We start from the raw sequence: 7,156 nt of genomic DNA, 5'->3' as shown, positions 1-7,156 counted from the left end.
AATTTGTTACCCTAACATAAGTAAGGCGAGAATAAAATACATCTCCAAAAAAGGAATTTTTCCAGTTACACTAGAGGAGAACACACGAGCAAAGTGGAAATTCGCATGTCAACAGTTTAATTAATTATTATAAAAAATTAAACATTTAACAAATGAGCAACACTCGAAATGGTGAGCGGAATTTGCATGTCAACAGTTTAATTAATTCTTATAAAAACTTAAATAAAAAATGTGCATCTCAAAAGAAAGAATTGAAATAGGGTTCTTTATGAGCACCAGAAAATATTTTGGCGTTGTTTCATTTCCGCATATTTTTGGCTCTATTTGCATTGCCTTGGCACTAGGCCACTTTCTCAGAAGAGCATTCAAATTGATGATACATTTTTGTAGCGCTGCACTTGTTAATTTGTTTTGTTCATTTGCACAAAATATGGTGTAATAAAATCAATGCAAATAATCAGAAATGTGTAGAAAAGATCTGAAACAATTGAAAATATCCAAGTGGCATGAGATCATCGCAATTTGTGTAAGCGATCTGAGTAAATTATCGTGGGAGCAAGGATTTTACATTTGTCTGTGCCGCACTGAAAAATGCTGTGAAAACTATTTGTTGAAATACTATTCGAGCAAGTTTTCTTTCATTCCACTAGATCTTACGAGCTTCCCATAGACATATAGCGCATATATCTGTTGCTCGTAATTGAAATGGACCACAAAATCGCTCAGCCACGTTTTGTATTTTATGGCGTGCGCCGCCAACTTCAAAGTTGCCAACATCAGTGGGCTTTCTTTTGTGGTTCTCTCTCTATTTCTTTCTGGCTGTTCTTCACGTCTGATTGATGGTTATGATTGATGAGCTCTACCAGCTGGCCGCTTCGGTCGGTCGCCTGCAGCAGGCCCGCTCATCCCCACCCCGCTGGCTGCAAGCCCAAATCGGCGGTTTGCGCGCTTTTAATTTATTTTCGCACAAAAATGCTGCCGCCCAAATTGATACAATTGAACTTTGCTGTACTTTTTATACGCTTTTTATTGGACTCTCTCATTTCAATGCTTCCCAGAGCTCTTCCCGGCTGCATAAAATGCTGTTTCTCCAATTTCAACCTTTTAAATATTTGCATAACAGCAGCAAAGTCCGAAGTGCAAGCTGAAAAAAAATGTGTTTCAGTTGTCCAAATAAACACTTTGCACGGTGGGGAAGAGAATGCAAAATACTTGCTTTTGCAATTCAAAAATATTAAAACATTTTTATCATATGACAAAAATATAATGAATAATTAGAAAAATATAAACGTATTGTGAACATTAAAATTTCAATTTGGAGACTTTCACATATGTATATAGTATAGCTCGCCCTACTGTGCGGCCCATCGTCATTTCGACTCTTACATGAAATTTTCATTTTCATTTTTGGGCAAAATCTCCGATTTCCATAAAGCAAACACGAGCATGAGCATAAAATTACATATTCATAAGAATTGGCAAGTCATTTAGCCAAACGGCAATGGCATTGCATTTGCTAAGGTGCCCAGGTAGAGGGGCACGGCGGACAGGTAAAGCGAAAGGTGGCCCACTGCCCGAAGAGGGAAGAGTCTAGGCGCGCAGTTATGATTCCGTTTTGGCCACGATTGCAATGCGGCTTTGACAGCTTGGTTGCTGTTGACGATTGACGCTTGGCAGTGGTTTCGGTGGTGCAATTGTGGTTTTTATTGCCGTTATTGTTGTCTTTTGGACAATGTGTCATTGACACGATTCCGTGGCTGCGGCTGAGACTTCGTTTGCATCTTTAATGCGTTTTGCACAAAAGTTTTAAGCCGCCAAAAGGCGCAACAGCAAAACGCAATTATTTCGTGCAAAGTGCAGCTAATTTTCGCTTTCTGGTTGACAAATTGAATTTCACTCGCTGCACTCGACTCGCTCGAGCGGGCACGAGGGGTGGCCTGTCCAATGTGGCGTATACGTGCTGTGGCCAGTTTGCGGCCAATTTCCATTTGCTTACCTGGCCATGCACGAATCTGTGTATATGTGCCAGCTACTTTCGATGCACACTACACACTTGCTAATTAACAAAATAATTGATTAATTGGCGTATCTAGCGACATTTATATTATTTAAATGGGAATTCGGTTTACAGCACATAATGAATGCGTCTACCCCAAGTTGAGTCATACCTACGCATACCTGTTTGTTACAGGTGGGATGATTGTTGCAACAATTGAGTCATACCAGATAAATTCTTACTCAGAGGACGTTAATTCGAATTCTATTGACTTTTGCTGTGACAAACTCTGTGCGCAATTTCATGCATCATTCACAAAAATGATTATTATTCATTATTTATATGCTAAATTTGTAGAATCAAAAATTTGTGGATTTCTCTATATTTATCAGAGGTTACATTTATATAACTTATCGGCTTTGAGCCAGTTCTTTCTATGACAATTTGAACCATAAGAAACGATTCGTTGGCTCAACTCAATAACATTTCCCTTTTGTATTTAAATGTTTCTTAATCTATGCCTCCCTCTCTCTCATCCCCTCTCTTTGCAGGTTTTTTAGAGGGACTTGCATCAGCTTTGATCCAGTTCATTTGAATCTAGTTCTTTTGATGACAAATTGAAATTTTTTCTTTAATTTGTTTAATTTGCCTAATCTATGTCCTCTCTCTCTCTCTCTCTCTCTTTCTCTCTCTTTGATAAATAGTTTAATGCGTTTTTAATCTTTTCGCTCAAATAATGCCGTCTAATTGAACTTGAACCCAATGTTAAGTGACAATTAAATTTGATGTCTTCATTTGATACAAAAACAATTCGGCACAGTACATTACAAATTTTGGCGCTCAAACTATTTGAATTGTAAATTATTTTTGGTCATTCTAGCAAGCCAATTGGTTTAATAACACTAAATCGTTTAGTGAGCCGTTTTTCACAGGTTGCTGCAATATTTTTGAAATGTTTTTAAGGCCTCAAGCAGCACATAAGTGAATGCCATAAAGATATTGAAAACCAATTAGTGCTATGGAGCCCACCGACTGAGGCAGACACCAAGGCTTGCCCCTACCATGATATACCGCCCCCACCGCGTACGTCTCCCCTCCCCTCTCTCACAGTCTGAACGCATAATTTTTTTTTGCAGAGGCCTTGAAAGCGCCACATTGCACAGCGAGTCGAAGCGAATGACAAAGTTTGTTTACTGCCACCGGCATTTGCAGTGGATTTTCAGTAGTTGGTCTGCCTGAGTATTTACTGTGGCCAGTTAGTCGCTCAGCAAGTTGCCTTCAATTAGCGCCAATCGCCGCATAACAACGAAAACCAATTAAGTGACGTTTAGACGCGTCGTCTGCAACTCCAGAGCTGTGTGCGTGTGTGCGTGTGTGTTCCCAGTGAAACTTGGAATATTTCTTCATATTTTTATCTAGCATCTTTTATCAAATATAATTTTAATTGAAATTTATTATAAAATATGCCAACTTTTGCCATATCTTTTCATTTTGGCATAATTGCAAACATGTTGGCCACACGGTTCACTTGTTTACGGCATTAATCATACGTCGTTTTGGATTTTCATTGCTCATTTGCATGGCCGTAAAATAGTATTACTCACTGGGTCTATATACTATTTTCCGAGGCACTGAATCACTGGGACCACAAATACGAATGCTGCATGCAATTCGTGACCTTCGGCTGGGAAAATACACATGTTCCAGTACATAGTTAAACCATATTTTATATGCGAATTTATGACTGGCACGCATTTTGGCCAATTCGGCATGCACACAGTGCCGGGAAATGGAGCAAACCGGAGATCGGATCAGCCACCGGCCGGGACATGTGTGTTGGCTAGTTTATTGCGGCTTGCGGCCAGGCGTGGTGTGGGCCACATATAGGCATGTATTACTGTCTGTAGCGCTTCACAGCAACAAGTGCAAGTTTGCGTATCCCATTAATTTTGATGCCAGCATACAAACTTGGTTTATTTATAATGCAGCCATTCGATGTTATGTTAGTTTTTCATCTATTTGTTTAATTCTATTCTATTTTCTTTTTCTTTTTTTTTTTGGCTGCCGTACAAAGCAAATTTTGCACTTAATTTAGCGCAGTTTCGAGGGGTGCGGTGTGCTTATTGGCGGGAAAAATTGTTTCTTACTGGAGCAGAGCCCCACAGCATGTAGTTGCGCATAAATCCACATGTGGTTGTTGCTCGCTTTTGGAATGTGCGAAAAAATGGAAAACTTTTGGCACATCTGGCGCACACATACACAGACTTGGTAATCATAATACAATTGAACTATAATTGGCATTCAAGATTACAAAGTCTACAAACATATTCATGTCTTGAATGAAAACGGAATTTGGGATCAACTTCTGCAATGCAAACTTTATTGCATTATTTCTTGTGTTCGATTGATTACAGGGTAGCATTCATAATATGGTATGTATGTGCCATGTGCTCGCTGCATATATGGTTAGACAGTTGACCTTTTGTTTAGCGCTAATGAATGAGAAATGAATAAGAAAACGTGTTGGGTCGACCCACAACATATTTAGATTGTAATAAATTAGCCAGACAAGCACACGCGAGAGTTGCGCAAGTTCAAGAGCAGGGTGCCAAAGAAACAATCTGTAAAATGATGCTAGACATTAATTGACCAGCCCTTTGGGCTCATACAAATCAATGCCATCATCATCATCGTCTCCATGATAAAAAAGAACACACCAAAATGCTTGGCCTCGGCACAGTAGCAGAAACTAAGAAACTGAGAAACTAAAAAACTATCAAATTGTAATTTGTTCTGCTCGTTTCGTTTTCGGTTGAACAAATGTTGAATATATTAGAACATCGTGTAATGCTGTTGTTTATTCAAAAGTAGGCGCCATTGGTCCAATGCCAGCGCCTGGTGTCGGCCCACGCCCCAGATGGTGTTATTCCATGCGGTCCGCCTCCCCCGCGTGGGCAACTGGTGGATTGACCACTTGTCGTCATCTGGCCACCGGTTTTAGGTTCTATTTCTGTGTATGCGCTTGATTATGATGACGTCGACTTGACTTTTATTGTTGTCATATTTATATTTAGCATAGGCAATCACTCAAGCGCCTTGTATTTAGTTCGTGACGAAGCGCACATCGATTTTCCATATCAGGAAATCAATGCCTCGATGTATTCGTCTATACGAATTGCCTGGCTGAAGTGTCCTTCTAGGCGTCGAGTTTACGGATTCGGTACTATTTAGAAGGATTTGGATTGATGGTGGCTAATAAGTATTGGGCCAAAATCTACCATGCTTGCTCAATACATGTCTAGGAAAACTTGGATCATGTTCATACGAACATTTGGGCAACACAAAGATTTTACAAGTAGGCCTTGCTAGCTTCCCTGTGTATGAAGTTTACAATAAATTGTAATATATTCAGTTCAAAACAAAACACCAAGACGAGAACACAAAATTTATATAAAACAAAGTCTGGGTTTCATATAAAAGGCAAGCAGCATTTCTCTTAATATAAAAATTTAATTTATATTATTTCCGACAAAAACTAATCCTTTCATTTATTACATTTCCCATCAACAGACACTCGATAAAAACTGGCATCTAAAAGGCAGAAAACTCGCCGTCCAAAGGAAACGAAAAATGGCTTTCCCAAAAAGGGGCAATCCTCGCCTTTTACTCCCGCGGCTGCCGACACTGGCGCAGTCCTTGACATTGGATTCTAAGTGGAGGCAAAAACTAATCTGAAGATCGAGTAACGAAAGGTTGTCCTATGTGTAACAATGTTGCCTTAAATCAACGCATTCTGCGTAACACTGCCCAGCAAAGTCCCAGCAACACGGTATGTACATACATACATTTGCGGGTCGAGTCAGCTCCTAAAAGCTGACCTGAACGCCTTCACTCAATGGCCGAGATTGATTAAAATATGTTACCAGAGCTTACAATGCACACAGAGGTTATCCATACATTCACAGCTTACGAACACATCTTAGGTTTATGCTTACGATATAAATTTAATAAAGGTATCACTCAATTATTTGTAGTTTTACATTGGGAGCCGGGTATTGCGAGGTCTTTAGTATCCGACGAGTGCGAATATGGTTTTGTGCTCTGATCGCAACGTACTTATTGCATTCGCAGATCACGTTTATCGACAGCTCACATTTGCTGTTTCCACGCAATCGATAAGCATCGGTCTATATAAGGATCTTGGAAACTAGGCTTTCTTTGGAATTGTACATCTGAAATTCGACGAAAGTAGTTCTAGGGAAAATCGATGCATCATTGTTTCGTTATTTCATTCGCTTGAATTTGGCCTTATAGCTGTTTCATAAATTAATCTGCCAGTTGGAATTTTTACTTTGCATTCCTAATTTGCTCGATTAAAAAACTGTTTACTTTCAATTACTGGGCTGGCTGTCTGTGGCGCATGTGAACCATCAATTGGCCACGCTTCATTAATAATAACGTTCTCTTAACATTTCGTACAAAGATTCATATATTTTCAACAGGCCTTTGTCATTAGCAACATTGTTGACATTTTTGTGTCCCGAAAACAACACAATGTAAGCATTGCATGTGGCGCCGCTTTTTCTTTATCGCCTCAAAATGCAGCAAATTAAATTTAAAAAAACTGCCTCAACAGTCGCAGAGCTCAAATGTCCAGTCTCTCCACTTATCCATTTGTCCGTATATCATCCACTTCAATGTCTCTGTCAATAAAGCTAAATGGGTCAGGCTCGAGCAAGCAATCGAAATTATTTTCTTGATGTTTTCAATTGTTTTATACGCTTTGTTTATGAACAAACTTACTTCATAAACATACAAGAAGAATTTATTTTTAGAGTATAATCCGTGCCTCAGACTGAATTGTCTTAATATATATAATATATTCTAATTTATATATATTGAACTGTGTACTTACCCACAAATTAGCATAAACATGCCTATTGAATACACTGCAGATGGATTGTTCACAAAACTGGTTGGTAAAATACCTAAAATGAAAGCATGCAAGCTTGTAAGTCTTACTTGAATTCATGAGAATCGCATAGAAAGGCAATAGTTTAAAGTACGTTTATAGTATGAAAAATACTTGTTTAATCTATGTTCATATATTCCAGAGGATTTCTTATTTGTTTGGGTTTTAAATTGTTTGTTCATTTGGTG

The 7,156-nt window shown here is 38.8% G+C and overlaps 1 protein-coding gene across 1 annotated transcript in view; it reads right to left on the bottom strand.

The window, feature by feature from the left end:
- LOC115769544 overlaps nucleotides 1-6,927 on the bottom strand; it is a 28,914-nt gene extending 21,987 nt beyond the window's left edge. The window contains exon 1 of the mRNA XM_030714387.1: nucleotides 6,912-6,927. The gene's annotated coding sequence lies outside the window, so the exon portion shown is untranslated. The remainder of the gene's footprint in view (nucleotides 1-6,911) is intronic.
- Nucleotides 6,928-7,156: the final 229 nt, after the last annotated feature.

This window comes from Drosophila novamexicana, unplaced genomic scaffold (genome assembly GCF_003285875.2).
Source record: "Drosophila novamexicana strain 15010-1031.04,08,12 unplaced genomic scaffold, DnovRS2.1 tig00004554-arrow-pilon, whole genome shotgun sequence".
Classification (NCBI taxonomy): Eukaryota; Metazoa; Arthropoda; class Insecta; order Diptera; family Drosophilidae; genus Drosophila; species Drosophila novamexicana.
The sequence above is the reverse complement of the archived record's forward strand: the minus strand, read 5'-3'. Positions and strand labels throughout refer to the sequence as shown.